Source organism: Nyctereutes procyonoides, unplaced genomic scaffold, assembly GCF_905146905.1.
Source record: "Nyctereutes procyonoides isolate TBG_1078 unplaced genomic scaffold, NYPRO_anot_genome, whole genome shotgun sequence".
Lineage (NCBI taxonomy): Eukaryota > Metazoa > Chordata > Mammalia > Carnivora > Canidae > Nyctereutes > Nyctereutes procyonoides.
The window spans coordinates 72,783,367-72,803,837 of NW_026575142.1; the positions used below are offsets into that span (position 1 = coordinate 72,783,367).

Consider the following 20,471-nt stretch of genomic DNA (forward strand, 5'->3'; position numbering starts at 1 on the left):
CCATTGTGTCTTAAATTCATCCTGAGATGGGAAGAACTGCTATTGGCACCTTTCTTAAAGGAAAGTATAGGAGGCTAGTTTATAGCACGAGGAACTGAGTAATGGGTTATAAGCAATTCTTTATATTCTAAAATAAAGTAGGGAGTGGTAAGGAAGGAGGATTATTTATTTGCTGCAGAAAACCATGGAAAAGATAAAGTAGCCTCATATCTGCTTCCCTATTCTCATCTCTCTGGTCCCAGAGTGGGTGGCCAGGCATTTCTTCTTCCTTAGGATGGAAGGTCTGTTGACAGAAGGGATGCGAAAGATTCTTTCGGCAGCTAGTTGACTGCCCTGAGCCTTTATTTTCAGATATGTCTTGTCTTTTTAGAGGAAGTGGCAGGTTATACTGTGGTCTCAGAGCCTCCTCCAAAGACACAAAATGTGAAGAGTCCATTCCACCTCCAAACTTCCTCTAACCCGCCATTTCTCTGGCGAGAAGCAGACCTGAGGCAAGCAGTCCCTTCCTCTCAGGGTTGTTACGTTACAATCTCGACTGAGGTAGCTTACCTAGAAAGACAACCCTTGACAATATTCAAGCAAACAAAACCTTCTCTGGGCGGGTCTCACATGCTGGAGTATAAGTATGGTATGTTTTATAAGCCAAGATATGCTCAGATTCTAAACTAAATTTGACATGACCTGTGCCTTCCTTTTTCCAAGGGGAGAAAATTTGAGAAGAAATTATCAATGCAGCTGAGACTTCACCTTCCTTCTTTTATAAAGCCAGATAACCACAAACACAACTAGAAAAATCTTCTACTCAAGCATGAATTACCAAATCAGGAGAGTAAAGCATAGTGAACACAGAGGGAAGAGTGAAGAAGTTATGCACATGGGTGACTAACTTTACCTACCTAAATAAGAAGTCTGGCAGAGTTTTCCAAAGCAGATTATCATCTTACTTTTCAAGCACGATGGCCAAGATGGCGGGACAGAAGAGTCGCAACTTTTTGGAATGAGTAAAGCCTGTTTGGAAAACTGATGCTGAGGTAATAATGAGAGAAGAGGAGTGGAGGGAGGGAGAGAAAGAGAGTCACTAAACTTAAGGAGTCCCTGGGTTTCATATCTTGAAACACATGCACTCTGAGGTCAGACCCATCCAAGCCCCATTGCCAGTCCAGATCCATCCCACCCCCAGGGCCTGGCTCCCCTGGTACAAATGAGTGTTGAAGGAGAAAGAGAAAGGGGATAAGAAAATGCCTTCTCAGCCTCTGGCTGTAGAACATAGAGGAAAAGCAGCGCAGTCATTCTGTCCAACAATATCCACCTCAGCATCGCAGCCAGTCCGCTCTGCTGACAGTGACCTACAGAGCAGTGCCCTCAGCCACAACTGCTTAGCTGTCATTTTTGGATAGAGCAAAAGACCCCAGGTGGAAATTCATCCACCGGTTTCCCAGGATTCAGAGAGTAAAACTGCCATCTTTGCAATTGTAGATGGTAACATCCCACCTACCTTTTTTCTTTCATCTATTTCTAATTTGATGATTCTTAACTAGAGTTATGCATTTGAACCACCTGTAAAACTTTGGGAAAAAAATGTGTATCCTCTCTTTATTCCAGATCTAAGGAATAAGAATCTTTAGAAATAGGGTTATCTGTAGATGTATTAAAAAACAACAACAACAATTAAGACTCTGCAGCACATGCCAAGTTAAGAACCATTGTACTAATTTCTTTAGTCCTTTGACTGATAAAATCCAAAATATCCTCTCCGTCTCTTCTAGTCTTTGTGGCATATTGGTTTTCAATCTTGCTTTTATAATAATGACACCTAGTAAGGAATATAAAACCCCAAATATTAGAAAACTGAACTATCACCTCCCTATTCTATTAATGCAGCCTAACATAGCATTTCTTCTCCTCTGAGCATTAGCAAAACCTCGGTAGACTTTTACATATCTCTTTCAGTTGTTTGATCCTGTGCTGCTTTATGGAATAAGGTTCTCCCAGAGAGATCCTGTGATACTTTCTGCAGTAGACTGCAGAGCTCACTGCTGAAGACCAAGCTGCCTAATGCCGCATCCTATCTGCGCTCCTTTTACTTGCCTCGTGGCTTCTGGTCTACCACAAACTCTTGTTTCTAAGTCAGGGTGTGTCGTTTATGGCTTATTCTTATATCTTTTGTGTGCCTTTTTGTGAAAAAGAAGAAAACCGCATCACAATTCCAATCTACTGAGATCAATTTGGATCAAGATTAGAGAGTTAAAAAAAAAAAAAGATTACAGAGGATTCACAGTATTTTCCAGATCCATGCTATTTGCATATTGATGAGCCTCTCATAAATCTCTCGATCCATAATTTTGATTAAAATGTTGAGTGAGGGAATGTTATTATCAAGCCTATTTCAGATCAATAGTTCCCTAATACTTCACCTCCTTCCAAAATGTGATATCAATAAAAGAATTCACAAGGAAAAATAGGCATCAATAATTTGGAAACTCCATAGGTCAGAATCACAGAGTCACCTTACCCTCTATGATGCATCCTCTTGATATATAGTGTTTCTCCCTTGTAAAAAGTCATGCTAGACAGAGTTTATAGCTCTTGAAGGAAATAGTTATGAGATACTATCATAAACCAGTTTATATCAGAGCCCTACTGAAACTATAGGTAAATAGTTTATTATTGAATTAAAATAAAAATGATGCTATAGACCTTAACATACATCCATCCATCCATCCATCCATTCATTCAATTAATGGATACTTACAGAACACTGCATCAGATGGGCACTGTGCTAAGCATGGAAAATAGAATGATGACCAAGACAGATCTATTCCCTTACCCCAAAGAGCTAAGAGTCCAATAAGGGAAGAGAGATTATCAATGGAGAAATAAAAAATCATCCTCTATATAGTAATGAGGAATCCTTCTACTCCATCACCATGACACCATATGATGAGAAGTATTTACATTGTTGAATTTCAAAAATGCTTGTGGATACACACACTTGAGAGGAACACAAAGCAACTAGAATTGTTGCAAGGGAGCACATCTGGGATGCTGAGGTGACCTGAAATAATGCTATGCGAAGACCAATTAGAGGAATAGAGATAATTGATCTAAAGAGGGATGAACATTTTTGTCACTAGACTTCTAATGGCTGGAATGTGGCAAAGATTATCTAGTTTGTAAGGTCTTAGGAAGTTGAATAGAGAGCAATGTGTAGAAGCCAGAAAGAGCAGATTCCATCTCAAAATAAGAAACATCCTTATATCGGTCCTACAAATCATGCCTTATAAACCTTTTGATATATGGAGAATAAAATCCCATCCTCTTAAACATGTTTACTATCCCTTAATTATAATGCCAAATTTCTGTTATTTCCATTTAAATGACTATTCAATCTTGTTATTTTATAGCATGGGGATACATTTTAAATTGTAAATTAAGCCCTAATAATTCACTTTTGATGTGAAATTATGTGACTATTTGAAACATGTTTTAAGAATAGGAAAAGCCCAATGACAACACTTTTAATAAGGAGGAGGTAAAGGCTGAACTTCTCAGATTATTGGTAGGATTTAAATGCAACTGGTTTACCTTGAGGAAAATAGTGAATTTTGAAGAAAGGTCCTGTGACTCGGCAGAAGAAAATTTGAAGAAAGGCATATCTAACTGTGTAAAGCTATTATTAGAGTCTTTAACATCATTCTGTGAAGACGACCGCCAGGCCCAGGAGATCATTAAATAGCTGAAGAAGAATATAATGTTCCAAAGCCAGTCCATGGCGTGAGCAGCCAGGAGGGCTTAGCTCTCGGAAGCTATTAATCAAGAAAGCCAGGTTAGTCAAGCAGCTGAAACGATGACTCAGCAGGAACAAAATCTGAAGAGAATGCATGTTTAAAAAACATACTGAACCAGAAGAGCCAAAACAGGTTCTTCTACAAAATGAAAGGTCTTTAACTTTCTTGTAGATGAAGATGACTACCAAGTTTTTAAATAGTTCAACTTTTCTAAACACCAAGCCATTTTCTCTTCAAAGAGTGTTCGTTGCTTCTTTACCCAGAAATATTGGAAATGCAGGAATGGTGGCCGGGGTGATGATGCAGTTGGTGTATTTTGGGGTCACAGCAAAGTAAACACCATCCCTCATTACAGGGATTTATGAGCTCCTATTCCCAGGCAGATGCTGAAGAAGAAAAATGTACATTAAACACTAAAGGAGAGTAAGAACTATCTGGAGAAGAAACAGTATGAAGGACAAGAACGCCAAGCCAAGTCTTTCTGAAAAGAGAAGTAACCCATCAAAATGGGATGTCTCTTTGAGTTATGACATAGTAGCTTCCTGGACAACAGGACTTCCATCAGAAAGGCTACTCTGGCTTTCTGTTGTATTAATTATACTTTTTGTAGCTTTGATGAGCCAGTTTCCCCCAAATGTCCCTGGATGCCATTCCCATGCAGGACAGGGACTCCTGGATGTCCCTAGAACATATTTCGCAGAAATTTCTCAGACTTCGACACAAGCCATCACCAGTGTGACTACAGCACATTCTAATATGCGTATCATCATTTTTAAAGTTTCAGTAACTGAATTTCATAAATAAGTAACTTTCAGTTGGGAAATTATAGTGTGGAACCAGAGGTTCTCAGAATTGCTGTGGGATATTTTACATCATTTCCCTTGAGATTACTTCCCCAATTAAACTACAATGGGGAAAAAGCCTGCCTGTGGGTTTTTTTTTTTTTTTCTGTCTCTGATATTTTCATAAGCTTTTTGAGGAAGAGATATATAAGATATATATTGTTTGCTAAAACTTATTGAAATAAAGAACCATTCAAATCTTTTTTTTTAAAGGAAGATCTCCTTTGAGACCTGTGTCAGATCCATACAAGTTAGCCCTACCCTCTTCCTTTGAGAAACTGCACAAAGTCATCATCACTCAATTTTTGAAAGTCCTATTTAGAAATTACCTCCAACAGCCTGTAGCACATTCTATTGAATAGCTTCAGTGGTAGTAAATTATAATTCTCCGAGGTGCATGTTTTAAAATAGCCAAAAGTCATTCAAAGTAACTTCTGAGAAATTAAATTAGGATATCATATTAATAAATCATAACCTATTTTCCCAGCCTTAAATGTGATTTCTTTCTATAGAATTCCCAGGCAATTCTTCGCCCTGTGGCTATGTGTTTGTCCCCTCCAAGGACAAGTGTCCTTGTCTTTCTATCCAATAGAATCCAAATGTTTTGTTAATATTTCATTTCAGGAATTGCTTAACCCTGTTCCATAGAAAGGATGAGTCTAAATCACCCGGGAGCCTCTAGAATACAACTGGGCATCTCAGGAGATCCTGGGAAAGCTGCTTCTAATCACTGTGATGCTTGACCAAGTGAGGGACTCCCTGCTCTAATATCTTATTTCACCCACACCTTTGTCCTCATCCCACCACTTTTCTGACAACAGATTCCTATAGGGGAAAAGCACAGAATTGCAAATCCTGAATATGTGGACTTAAGTCCCAGATCCATGGTTAACCAGCCAACCATAGTCAAGTGACAATATCTTTGAGGCTCTTCTCAACAAGGACATATTAATAGTTAATCTGAAGGGCTATTGTAAGAAGTAAATTAGATCATATTTGTAAAGTACCCAGCATAGTCACTGGCACATAGGAATTTAACAAAAAGCAGCAAATACTGTCAATGTATCATTGCTACTCAATCTATACGTGTCAAACACCATTTCTATAATAATTTATTAAATTATAATTGCACTTGAGGACACTACAGATATCCATAGAGGCTTCAAGCTCTTGTTATCATTCTTAACAACACTGGCTCCCATCTAAGTGAACTTGGTCCCTTGAAAATAATCAGATATTGTTGGGAAATATGAGAATATTGTGCTTCCACAGGACAAAAAGAGAACTTTTAGCAGGTAAATAATTTATTTTGACTTATAAAAAGCATAAGAAAAAATTTGAAGATTGAATTAATAGGTAACAATTTCACAATCTAACTTTAATCATATTCCTTCTGAATATGATCTTTGAGTTCTAAAAATAGCTTTTTTACAGGAAAGGCTACAGTTAATGCTCTGCCTAAATTTGGAACTTCCATTCCTTTAATCCTATGGGAATAATTTTTTCAAAAGAAAGTTTACTGCTTAAGTTTCTGACTCCCCTCAAATAAATATTAAGTTTCTGAATTTTGGTATTCAGAAACTTCTAATATGGGCTTTCTTTTAAAAACTTCAACTTAATCAAAAGAAATTGAGTTTCTTTTGTGTGTGTGTGTGTGTGTGTGTGTGTGGTTGGTTGGTTTGTTTTTGTTTTTATTTTTTATTTTTTTTATTTATTTTTATTTTTATTTTTATTTTTGGTTGGTTGGTTTTTGTCTACCTCCACCAGCAATCTGATTGTAGAACAATCCAGAATGTAAGTGGCTGGTCATAATTCTTGCCATAGCTTTCTTGCTGGACACCTGCAATCCTATTTCTTATAGAGTTGCCCCTATCATGGTTTCTTGCTAATACCCAACCTAGAACAAAGTATGTAATAAATATCTGTTGAATCTATAAATGAGTAAATTTCCATTATGGAAATATAGGGAACAGGTTTTCAACACAAGTTATGAAAGTGAAAGAAGAACTTTGGGAAGAGATTAAATAAGAACTGAGTCCTGAGTGATGAGTGTAACTGTGCTGGGGAAATGTGGAATGTTGTGAGAAAATAGGCAGGGAGTTCACAAGAGTTAAGAAACAGAGAGAAGGCCATCCTCACTGTAAGAACCTGCAAAAATTTTTTCAAAGCATTAGTTGGAAATAAACCTGAAGAAGTAGGCAGGATCCAAGATATAAATGATTTTGATGTCACATTAAGAAGTTTCAACTTGAAAAAAAAAAAAAAAGAAGTTTCAACTTGATCCTCTAGGTGATGAATAGTCACTTATATAGTAGGAAGATTTTAAAGAATGGAATAATTTGATCAGATAAATATATGCTTAGTTTCTTATGGATCACTCTGTTAGATATGTGTAGGATGGCTTTGAGGAGAATAAGGAATGAGATGAGCACAGAAAAATGTTCAATATATATTAGTTGAAATAATGATGGTGAAATTAGGACAATAGTGATAATAATAATTACCAGCGTAATATAAAGTACTTGCACAACTCAACAGCAATAATAATGATAATACTAATAATAATAATCCAATAAAAATGAAATGGGCAAAACACCTGAACAGACATTCCTTCAAAGAAGGCATCCAGATGGCTAGCAGACACATGGAAAGATGTTCAACATCACTTACCATCAGGGAAATGCAAATCAAAACTGCAGTGTAATATCACCTCACACTTGATGCTTCTGTGTTGTTGATTTCGGCCATTCTGACAAGTGTTGGTGAGGGAGGAAAAGGAACCCTCATGCACTGATGATAGGAATGCACATTGCTACAGCCACTATGGGAAAAGGTATGAAGATTCTTCAAAAAATTAAATATAGAATTACCATATGATCCAGTAGTTCCACTACTGGATATTTATCCAAAATAATACAAAAACACTAATTCAAAAAGTATATGCACCCCTGTGTTTATTGTAGCATTATTTATAATAGCCAAAGTATGGAAGCAAACCAAGTGCCCATTGATGGATGAGTGGATAAAGAAGAGGTGTTTATGTATACAAAGAAATATTACTCAGCCCTAAAAAGATGAAATCTTACTATTTGCAACAAAATGGATTGATCTAGAGGGTATAACACTAAATGAAATAAATTAGTAAGAGAAAGACAAATACCATATGATTTAACTCAGGTGTGGAATTTAAGAAACAAAAAAAGGAACAAAAAAAGAGAGAGATAAACAAACAATAGACTCTTAAATATAGAGAACAAACTGGTGGTTTATCAGAGGGGAGGTGGGTGGGATGGGGGTTAAGTAGATGAAGAGGACTGTGAGTCACATATTGTGATGAGCACTGAATAATGTGTAGACTTGTTGAATCACTCTATTGTATCCTCAAAACTAATATAATGTTATATATTAACTATACTGAAATTAAAAAAAAGATGTTCACCCTGAATGTTTTTTAATTAAAAAAAAAGAAATACTTAAATTAGGATATTAAACAATACTAAAGATTACAATTTAGTGAAAATATATTATGAGGTATCAAATTTAAAACACAAATTATGCAGAATTTAAATATACAAAAGCCATGAAGAATGGTTTCATATCTTTCATCTGCATCAAAAGGTTGATTTTTCTAACAACAAACTTAGAAACTGATTGCATATATTTTCACTCTATAATGTGGTAATTATTGGGATATTTAAAAATTTCATTCTAAAATTTGTGCATTTCAGGTTATGGATTTTCACTTGCTCTTTCAGAAGCTAAAAAGAGGGCAGCGGTTTAGCGTCTGCCTTCGGTCTGGGGTGTGATCCTGGAGACTCGGCATCGAGTCCCACATCGGGATCCCTGCATGGAGCCTGCTTCTCCCTCTGCCTGTGTCTCTGCCTCTCTTTCTCTCTGTGTATCTCTCATGAATAAATAAATAAAATCTTTTTTAAAAAAGCTAAAAAGAAGCAGTTGGAGAAAAAATTTTAATTAAAAAAATTGTCAGTACAATTATAATAATGATGATTATATACTTAACATTAGTCAAAACCTTTATATGCATCAAGTCTTACACTGAACATGTTATTTTATTGCCCCTTTCATTATCGCATCAGACCTTTGAGGAAGGTATATGTATTATTTCATTTTACAGATAAGGAAACTGAGGCTCAAAGAATTTTTTTTTTTAAATGTGTCTTGTCACTCCTGTGGCGTTTTTTTCCTAAAATATATAGCCTCAGTCTAAGCACAAAGTGTATCAAATAAACCCAGATTGAGGCTAATTCTACAAAATACTTCCTTAGTACATTTCAAAAGTGTCATGTTCATGAAAGATAAGGAAAGATGGAAGAAATACCTGTTTCACTTTGATAATTGCATTATTGTTATATAAAATGTTAACATTAGGAAAAGCTGCATGCAGGCTATAGAGGAATTCTCTATTATCTTTGCAAATCTTTTGTAGCATAAAAAAAACTTTTTAAAACTTTAAAATGTTTTTAAAATTTCTATGTGTTGGAGCATCGAATAAAAAGTTTTTAAAATTTCTATGTGTCTATAGAACATGACAGGTAAAATATAAGATGAGCCTGAAGTATTTTGTAGTCCTAGAAAGTAAGATAGTAAAATACACACACACACACGCACGAGTGCACAAATCCGAAAGAACTCCCGACAACCTGAAACAATCTGAGCAATGCAATAAATAACAATAATGATGGATTAAAGCATGGATTAAAACAAATGAGTCCACACTAATATACAGAAACGATTGAATAAATAGCTAAATGGAATTTAATAGACAAATTTTCCTTATAGAAGAATTCCACATAATAAATGTAGATGAAGTGGGGGAAATAGAAAATCAGCATTGGGACACCATGTGATAATTGCTACAGGCAAATGCTAAAATCATTGAGCAAAACTGTAAGGAGAAACAGGATATTTTCATATCTGCAAAGTAATCTCTATAAAAATATTTTTAATTACTGTGGTGGTTTTAACATATATATCCGCTGACTGTTTTACAGTTTCCCTTCAAAAGGTAGAATGTGATCCTCCTTCCCTTGGATGTGGGCTGAACTCTGCTCCTCGGTGTTCACATGTGGTAGGGAGGGGAGTAATTTATAGCAGACAGACCTGAGAGAAACTGCCTTCGCCAAGTGACCAAGGTTAACACCACCAGTTACAAGTCACGTTGATATGATGAAATGGGAAGGAATTTCAGCTCTGCGGTATTTTTCCAAAAATTTATAACGCAGTCTAATCACGACATAGTATCAGAAAAACCCAGGTCAAGAGGCATCCTACAAAGCACTTAACTAGTACTCTTCAAATGTGTCAAGGTCATGAAAAAGGACAAATTCAGAAACAGTTACAGGTTGGAAGAGAGATTAAGAAGACATGACAGTTAAATGCAAGGTGGCATTTTGGGTTCGATCTTGAAACAAAAAAATAATACTATGAGTGGGGAAAACTGGCAAAATCTGAGTTAAGTCTCTATTTTAGTGAATAGTATTGTACCAAGGTTAAATTCTTAGTCTCATTAAACATACCATGGTAATGTGAAACGCTAATATGTAGGAAAGTAAGCAAAAAGTAGATGGAAACATTCTGCACTATTTTCATGACTCTTCTGTATGTCTTAGTTTTAAAAAATAAAAGATAAGGGCTCCTGGTGGCTCTGCGGTTAAGCGTCTACCTTCCGCTCAGGTCATGATCCCAGGGCCTGGGATGGAGCCCCACATCGGGTTCCTGCTCCCCAGAGACTCTGCTTCTCCCTTTCTCTCTCCCTCTGCTTTTCCCCCTGTTCATGCTCCCTTTCTCTCTCTCCACATCAAATAATAAAATCTTTAAATATATATATAATTTTAAGTACTTAAAGTTGAAAGGCATTAATAAAGTGTTCACAGAAAATAAAACAAAAATGCCCGTGGTCCTTAAAGGGTTAACACCACTCAAAATCACAGAAACTCAAAATTACATAGAGATATCATTAGTTAACTATCAGAATGGCAGAAATCCAAGAGTTTGAAAACTCATTTTGTTGGTGAAGTTATAGAGAAACAGGACTTCTTATACATCAATGGTCAATGGAAATCCACAAAGACTGAGCAACCTATGCATAAGGTCCCATTTATAATAAGAAAATTGTATTTGATTCTAATTAATAAAGCATATTACCAAAGGGTATATTGAATAAACAGTGGTGCAATAACAGGTCTATGCCATAGAATCATGAAAAAAGAGCAAGAAAAATTTCTCGGCACTAAGATGAACTGATTTACAGGAAAAGTTGAGTGGGGGAAAAAAGCAAGACACACTGATTTATTCTTACACAAAATTTAGTATACTCTGAGGCTTTTTTAATTTGTTTATGTTTTTTGAGGTGGGGAAGAGGGAGAGAGAGAATCTTAAACAGGTTCCATGGGAGCTCGAGGCACACGGGTCTGGATCTCACAACCCTGAGATGATGACCTGAGCTGAAATCAAGAGTCGAACGCTTAAATGACTGAGCCACCCTGGTGCTCCTCGTATACTGAGTTTTATAAAGCACATAAATTTTGTGTAAGAATAAAGGTGAAATAAGTATTTATCTATCTATATGCATATTTGCCTCGTTTTTCTAAAAACACAGGAAAGAAAAACTAGAAAGGAACAATATTTATTACCTACGTATGAATATGGAAATGAGGTGGGGCAAATAGGGACGGAATCAATATTTAAGTAAACTTCAAGCTAACTTAGTTTTGACTTAAGAAAATATTTTACATATTATAAAAATATAAAAAGCAAAAAGAATAGCAAACCCTGAAATCAATCACAAAGAGAAACAAATAAATCTAACCACACATCAAATTGATAACAACTACACAGAAAAGAAGTATGACACCGGATGACTTTCGGGTACAGTGCTCTCTCTACATGTCCATCCTTAACAGGATGTTACCTGCAGACCACAAAAAGAAATTGTAGAGACCCTTTAAAAATCCAAAGTCATATTTTATTTTCAATGATAATACACCGGTAATGTGACACTATTTATGGATATAGAGAAAGGAAGCGTTCAAATAAATATACTGGTAACCAGGAAAAAAAATTTTCCATGTAAAAGGAAAAAGATAAAAAGATAAAAGAAGTTATAAAAATAACTCCAGATAATGAATTTGAATCCGAAGTATGAAGGCGAATCCATGGTTTCTAACTGTGTTTCCCAGCTCTGTGGCCCAAAGCGCCCTGGAGGTAGTGGCCTCCTCAGAAACAAACGCACCTGCACTAAGGTCTTGATTTCAAGATGCTAATCCTCCCTGAAAGGAACTATGTGGAAATGTCAAGAAATGGGGACGTCCACAGCTAGAGCTCACAAAGTAGAAGGTGAACCTGGGATATTCTGTTGAGAAAACAAAACAAAGCAAAAGGCTTTAAAGATATAGATGTTCTGCCTTCCGTGGGAGAGATTAGGTTGTTTCAGTCAAACCACAGGGCAAGTGTAACTGGGAAAATGGGACCAAATGTAATAATCAATTGGAAAACATTGGAGAATTATTAATACAGTGAGACATTGCAGAGCCAGGGTCAGGAAGATTAAATAAATGGAAGAGGTGCGCCCGGGGCGTGGCAGTGGTCTCTTCCTCAGTGTGGGGCTGCTGACTCCTAAAGCCAAGGCGCACAGTCTGAGGCTGAGCAGAGCTTTCGGCAAAATGAGGGGAAATGGGGGGTCAGTCTCACTAGAGAGGAGATCCAGTACACATTCCTGGGTCTCCTGGGAGCGTGCACTCTGGGGCACAGGAAAACTGAAAATAGACCCGGTAAGGACCGAAACCCAGCTTCTCATGATCTCATTTCTCGAATGGAATAAGGTGGCGTGCCCCTGCCAAGCTGTCTAGCAGAGCCAAACAAACCCTCTCAGGAGAAAAAAGGCATACGGACCTTCAAGACATCTCTGAAATATATCTTGTAAAAACGTCTGTCCTTCAATAAAAATATATTCAGATATATAAGAGTAAGATATTTGGAAAAGAGGGAAGGATGGGGGAGCAGCAAAATTGAAATGGATCCATGGGAGATCCTGACAATGGAGGAATCAGGCAAGGTGAGGGAAACTCAGTGATTAATATATTCAGGAAATTAAAAGAAGAAATGAGAAATATTCATTAAAAAAGAGGAAAAAACAAAGGAGGTTCATATGGAAATTCAATACTGGAAAAATAATTGAAATTAAGTATTCAACGGAGTGATTTAAAAATAGATTAGAAACAGATGGAGAGAATTTGCAAACTGGCGGATAGGTCAAATAAATTAGCCATATTGAAACAGGGAGAAAAAAATGAAAACTATAGAAAATGATGAAAACTATTTGTCATAATTGTAATGGGAATCCCAGAAAAAGAAAAAAAGAGAAAATGAGGCAGAAATTATTGAAAGGAATACTGACCAAGAATTTCCCAAAACCAGTGAAAAATAAGAAATCAATTGAAAGATTTTACAAACTCCAGGCAGGATTTAAAAAAAAAAAAAGCAAAATATTAAACAAGAAACAAACCACAGATGTAAACCAAAGACAAAGACAAAGGTTGAAAAACACACAGAGAAATACAATACGCAATCCTAGAGGAGCAACAGTAACATTAGCAGCTTATTGTTCACTAGAAACCAGGGAATCTAGAATATAAAAGTGCTGAAATAAAAATAACTCGCCCGGAATCCTATTCCTGGAAAAAAAGAATGAAGACAAAATAAAGACGTCAGAGAAACAAAATGGAGTGATACTACCAATGAAAGCACTCTATAAAGAAAATCACGTGGGCATCTTCTAGGCAAAGGAAATGAATTCAGATAGAATTCAGAAATATACATTGAATGGATGAAGCATGAAGATCAACAGACCATAAATATGTGGGTAAGTTAACATAATTTATTCAATTAAAAACATAAACAGTTAATGACTGAGTTAGAAGATCACCACTGACAACCCCCCTGTAATAAGCTCTTCAGCCAACGGTCATCGATGGTCGCAAAATCATCAGTAAAGGTTATTCTAGGAACAAGGTAGTCACATGATGCCTATGGGCATTGGGGTAGAAGAGTAGTATTTACCCCATAGTATTTATTTATCCATTTACCCCATAGAAAACTACTTAAAAGAAGGAAAATAAGACTTTATTATGGAGAGTCGCTCGAATGATCACATTTAGCCTCCTTAACAATGGAGCCGTCTGGTATCACACGCCTCTTTATGTTACACGACATGAGCATCGTGCCTATATTTTGCCCGGGTGTTTAATTTGAACCTAATCAAGACTAACTTCCGATTTACTGAGAATAAAGAAGGCATAGGAGCTAGTTAACCGACACAACGGAGAAACAATCCGACAACTCCGGAACTTGGGGCATCTAAGAAACAACGGGCTGGACTCAAATAACTCAAAACAATGGAGGGAGGAGTTGAGCATTCATCTCTAAAGAGACAGACCAAAAAAATGCAATATGAGCTTTCTGTCAACCCTAGTTTTTTGGTTTTCTTCTTCTTTTTTTTAAATAGCATAAGAAGACATTTTTGGTACAATTTGAGTAAACATGTATAAGGCTGTACTTTAAATATTATTTAATTAATTATTTTTCTGAGGTTAGATAATGGCGTTATAGTTGAGGAGACTGTCATTATTTGGGGGAGATTCCTGATGAAATATTTAGGGGTAAATCTGCTTGATGGCTGTCACTTCATACAAAACGGCCATGCAAAAGAAATAGAGAAATAAACCAAGTTGGCAAAACGTTAACCATTATGAACCAAGATGTTAGATATTAGGATTTTTTTTTTGGTCATATTTTTTTAACTTCTCTACATATTTGAAATCTTTCAAAATAAAAAGTTGAGGGGAAATGTTCTAAAGCTGACTCCCATCTATACAAAGTTTTGGCAAGAGCAAAAATGAAGGCCTCTAATTGCGTCTAAAAATGTGAAGCTGTAAGTCGAGCGAGACAAATGTGGAATGTAGTATCCCTACACCCAGCTGAACAAGTGGACCTTCACGTATTTTCAGGGCCAGGTTGACATTTTAGCTGCTTTGGGCCCCTTGGCATTATGCACGTGTAAGGTCAGGGAGCCTCCGCCTCTGCCCCCCAGCTCTCTGGCTCCCCCCCTTCTCTTGTCACCCCAGGACTCCAGACCAAGGGCAGGGTGTCAGGGCCCTCCCGCCCCATCCACGCTGCGCCACATGGCTCAGGAGGGGCCCCCCTGGCCACAACTCAGGCCCACCCAGTGGGGCAGGGGAGGTGCCCCCAGGCGTCCTGGCAGCAGGCGCAGAGATGCACCGAGGGGAGCTCCTAGGACACTGGGCCCTGGCCTTAAGCGGAGACCCAGGTCACAGCCTCCCCTAGTTTCCAGGTGTTACCGAAAATGTTGTTTCTCTTGCACTGAGAGTGTCGAGGCGTCTCCACACAGAAATGACTGGGGAGACGGCTCTCACCCCACCCACACATACCCACGTCTCTAAGTCTTAAGTCTCCAAGGGTCACCCTCCTTTGTGGCGAAGCACAAAGTGACACCCGCTGGCCGGGTCCACTGGCCACCCCATGAGCTGAACCCTGGGCTCTATGGCCACCTCGGGCTATGCCTCCGTCTTCCCCTGACAAGAGAACTAAAGGCTCAAAATAATAAATAAATAAATAAATAAATAAATAAATAAATAAATAAATAAATAAATAGAAAGTGAAGCAAAAATAGTCATCTCTCACACTCTCCTCAAGTACTTGGGAAGAACGAAAGAGGGTTCATGATGGTGCAGGCTGGTAATCATGCACAAAAAGAGCATCAGGAAAGAGCAGTGCCCGTATTTAAGGAAACGAGATGATGATACACAACATGAATTATTTTATAGACCTGAAATCCTACTTGGGGTCTAAACAAATCAATCGCATTCAACCAGAATGTTTGCTGCGGTAACACTGCATGTTTTTTTTGACCACACGCCATCCCTTTCTCTTGCCTGCGGTGCGTGTGGGAGGTGTGTGTCCATTTCTCCCTGAGCACTAAGTCCCAGAGTCACCACCTTCGTAACCATCGGTTTAGGATTTGCCGTACTGTAACCTGAATCATCTGGTGAGACATTCCGCCAGAAATCATAACCGCGTTTCAGCAGAGTGCATGCCTCCCTCTGAAAAATCCATTTTTATCGTCGGAGCTCGCAGTTACGAACGTGTGACTGCACGGTCGTCGTGACAATCAACGCGCACAGAGAGGATCAAAAGAATCTAACAGACATGGATTCCGTTTCTGTGTCTGGAGGTGGGTGCCAAGGGATACAAAGCGCGGTCCGCGGTGCTTGAGAGTTTGTGGCTTCATCGGAGGCGCTGAGCAAAGCCCCCAGGGAACGGGGAGGCGCAGGCGAGGAGCAGCGCCAAAGCTAGAGATAACAATAGTCACTTGCAAGGGAGTTATGAGAGGTGACAACGGTCGGTTGACACCTCGATGGAGGCCCCGGGCATTCGAGAGGCCTGGCGCCACTGCATGGACACCCGGAAGGATCTGGAAAGATCAAGGGGAAGGAGATCTGTTCAGATGTCGCCTCCACCGCCTCGGCTTTGCTACCTGCCGCGACCACAGCTCTGGCTTCTTTCTGTTCCCGTTAGACGCTCACAAGCGGTGGCACCTGTTGCCACGCACTGCGATTAACCGCGTACCTTCCTCCTTCCTTCCCTCTGAGCTCTAAGGCAAGGCGGGATCCTCTGCATCTTCACGTTCCTCTTGCCTTGGAAGTGCTCAATAAATGTGTGTTGAACGGCTCTTTGAATGATCGGGAAGCACCTTAAGCAAAGGGACAGGGTGAAACGAGCACAGCACATCCAAGTTTCGTGCAAAGAGCTGGCTGTGCACAAGAAAGAGTGTTGTGCTGAGGCTAATAAAGCAGGTTAAACGTTCAGGGAGAAGACCCCGGAGGGCCTTGTTTGTCTACACTGGCATCACCTTCTCTTGGCTGGACGCACAGCCCTGGTTTCTCTTTGTCAGATAGGCCCGCGACCACCCGGCCTGCCGTGATCTCAGGATGGAACTAACGAGACCTGAGATCCTTCAGGGTTGGCCAATTCAGCCTTCATCGTCCCCAGTACCGAGCCCCTGCAGAGTCCTGTGACCCGTACGGGATGAATGTCATGAAGGTTAGTCTAGCTCAGTGCAGGGCGAGTTGAAAAAACTAAGAGATTATTGCAAAAGTCCCATCTAGGAAAGGGAAGCAGGAGGAGCTTAAAGAAAGGGACCGTGTGCGAGACAGCGGGCACATGCGGACGGCGGGGCCCCGGGGCCTGCGAGGGGCGAGTGTCACGGAAAGAGAGGAGAGGCTTGTGGCTGGTTCCAGACGCGGTGGGAGCTGGTGCCGCGGGTGTGGACAAGGGCTCTAGACTGGGAGGCACAGGCCGCGGGCACAGGAGGGTGTCTGGGTGAGTCACTCAGTTCCTTTCCTTCTAGAAAAGGAAGCTAATGCCGCGCCCTTTAGGTCAGAAGGAACATACATACGGAGCCTGCCCAGAGAGAAGGCACCCAGACAGCAGCAAGGATCCGCACGGCCTGGGAGACACAGGCAGTAACGACTGAGCGTCTCGGCGACCAGCAGAGAGGGAAGCTGGGCACCTGCCGGCACTGGGTGACCCGGGACGGACTGGCCCCGACGGCATACGGCCCTTTAAGTCCCCGCCGTTGGAACCACCCCCCAGAAGCTGCAGTTAGTCACCGTGACACTGACTCATTATGATGCCACTGGAAGGGAAAACAACTAAATGAAAAGAACAAGAGCCAAGCCAGATAAATAGCCATTAAATGAATAAAATAAGAGGAAACAGAGTAAGACCAGCGAGGGAGACAGCAGCTCAGAGCGTCCTCGTCGGGGATGGTCAGCAACAGGATCCGGGAGAGCCGCCCCTCGACGCGGGCCGCAGGGCAACTGCGCTGCCCCCCCACCCGCCCCCCCGGACAATACTGGGCCACCGATTGTCATGCATTTACCTCACAACGCCGAGGGGCTAATAATGCAAGAGGCCAACGCGGGGAGGGGCAAGAGGAATTCTGTCCCTGCCGTTCACTTTCCTGTTACTGTGGAATTAAGCCTATTAATTAAAAATTTAAAGATTAGGGCCATCCTAAGGCCGCGGTAAGCCCCAGGGCTATATCAGATCCATTACAATGTCCCCACAACCTACAAGTAAGTATTATTTTCACTATAAAATATTTTATAGAAATTTTTACACGATTTTTTAGACTTTTGCATTTTAAGTTACTTGAGCATGGCTAACTCTTCCAATTTAGGATCAATGATCATGTAGCTAGCAATCACGGCGCATACGCAAGATGTCTTGTGCTGTAAACGCATTAACCCACAAATTGATCAAATAAGATAAAATGTTTATGAATATTAATTACCTACGCACCAAATTCACATAATGTTATGTTTTGAGACTGAGCACTGGGTGTTATGCTATATGTTGGCAAATTCAACTCCAGTTAAAAAAAAATACGTAAAAAAAATTATATACCTCTTAAAAAAATAAGTTTACTTTTGCCCCAAATTTTTCATATTTGGGGGCCTGTATATTTTATCATTCAACTCCCAAACATTTTTATAGATCAAAAAATCCCATTATCTATACTTGTGTATAAAATGGACGTACTTCAAAGACATATATCTATATAGATTCAAAGCAGTAAGGCTAAGTTACACGGGTTGATGAACAAATATATTTATTTTTGTATTTATTTTACATTATATTTCATTTTAATACTTAACCTGGTCTCAGTAACAAATCTCTAATCTTAGGGAAAACAGGATCCGGGAATGCTATGGCAGCTTTCTTCCCTACGTCATGCAACATTGGTAAACAAGACTTGATCTTGTGAAAAAAAAAAAAAAAAAAAGACTTGATCTTGTGTCATCTGCATGACTCTGCATGGGGTCATATGACACATACGGGGAGGGGGCGTCATATTGCTTCTTTCCTACACAAAGCATCAGGAATTAAAGAGTCTCAAATTGCTCATTAAAAAAAAAAAAAAAACAAAAAAAACTAACTAAGATGAAATGAAGTGGAATAAAATAAGAAAGGTGACCTTTTTCTACTTTCCACAAAGGACAATGTCAGGCATCTTGGCTGCAGCCTCCCCCCATAGCTTCCTTCCAGAAGCACAGGAAGGAGACTCTAATGAGGAGGGGAATCTGATCTAACTCTAAATGAGGCTGAGTCACGCCTCACTACACATCTGAGCACATTTTGTGGAGGAGGCGCTTTTCTCAACAAAACACCTTATTTAAAACATGAGGGCCCTTCAGTTTGAACACTTAAGTATCTTCGGTTTAATCTGAAAAGCCAATTTTCATAAAATACCCAGGAAATCAGGGTGGAGACGGGCATCAAAATCAAGGCGTGGATGGACCTGGAGGGGATGATGCTGAGCGAAATAAGTCAATCGGAGGAGGACAAACATTCTGTGGTCTCATTCATTTGGGGAATTAAAAAAAATAGTGAAAAGGAATAACGGGGAAAGAAGAAAAAAATGAGTGGGAAATATCAGAAAGGGAGACAGAACGTGAGAGACTCCTAACTCTGGGAAACGAACTAGGGGTGGTGGAAGGGGAGGAGGGCGGGGGGTGGGGGTGAATGGGTGACGGGCACTGAGGGGGGCCCTTGACGGGATGAGCACTGGGGCTTATTCTGGATGTTGGAAAATTGAACACCAATAAAAAATAAATTTAAATAAAAAAAATCAAGGCGCCAATGTTTTTTTTTTTTTCCTCTTCTTTCAGGTTGTTCCAGTTTGCTTCTAACTCTGAGCCAAAAGGAACAATAAAAACAACAACACTGGGGTGTCAGCTAAACCGTTCCATCAGGCTCGTACTCAAGCTGTGCAAGGTGACTCGGGGTCCCGTGGCCGATGATGACTCAGTCAACAGAGCTCCATCCGTTGGCCGCAGCTGACCGTGAGAACATGCTCGTTCTGGACTCGGGGAGAGCGGGACGGTGAGGGACCAAGCACCTCTGCCCTCAGAAGCTCAGAACCAGGTAGAGAGCTGTGAACAGTCACGCACAAACGCCAACCAATACATCAATACGTTACAATAAAGAGCGACGGATGAAACGCAGACGCACGTACCCGGTCGGACGGTGGGGCGAAGAGAGAGAGATTGGGCCACCTCCTGGTGTCGTAAGGTGGCTAGCTTGGTTGTTGGGGTTTTCTTCCTACTTTAATGTGGCCTCAGGCACGTGTAGGACTACATGCTGTGTGGACAAGGCCGTCCTTGGGCGCTGAAAACGAGGAATTGATTATAAGAAATAAGGCTGGATAAGCCATCAGGGGCCGACCGGCGAAGAGCATCCGTGCTAGAAAGTCGGCTCCAGTTGCTCTTTAGAAAAACCCCACATAATAGTCACAGAGCAGTCGCGGGAGGTGACACGGTGGCGACTGCAAGGGACGTGGCAGGGGTAGGAAAAAGTAGCGATAGGAAAGGGATAGGAAGGCCCCGGGGAGGAGCAGGGGACACTGAGGCGAGGCTCCAACGCCGCCTAGAATCGGGGCTACTGGAGGAACCCATGTCATAGGTAGAGCAGAACGGCCCAAGCCCTGAGCTGGACCCGAAAGCAAAGCAATGATGCAGGTGGTCGGGCCGCACCGGGGGGGAGGAGGAGGAGGAGGAGGAGGAGGAGGGAGGAGGACCGGCCGGGCTGGGCCCCGCAGCCCTTCACCAGAGCCCACACCACAAGCTCCCCCACCCAGTTATGGGGACGGGCTGTTGCCCTAAGGAGCCAGGAGATGGAGCCTGCTGCCCGCGACGTGTGGGCCGTGGCTTCACTCAATGACCACCCTTCTGTCATTTGA

At 40.3% G+C, this 20,471-nt stretch overlaps 1 pseudogene; it reads left to right on the plus strand.

The window, feature by feature from the left end:
- The first annotated feature begins 956 nt into the window (after window positions 1–956).
- Window positions 957–20,471, plus strand: part of LOC129498485 (inositol 1,4,5-triphosphate receptor associated 2-like) — a 68,401-nt pseudogene continuing 48,886 nt past the window's right edge.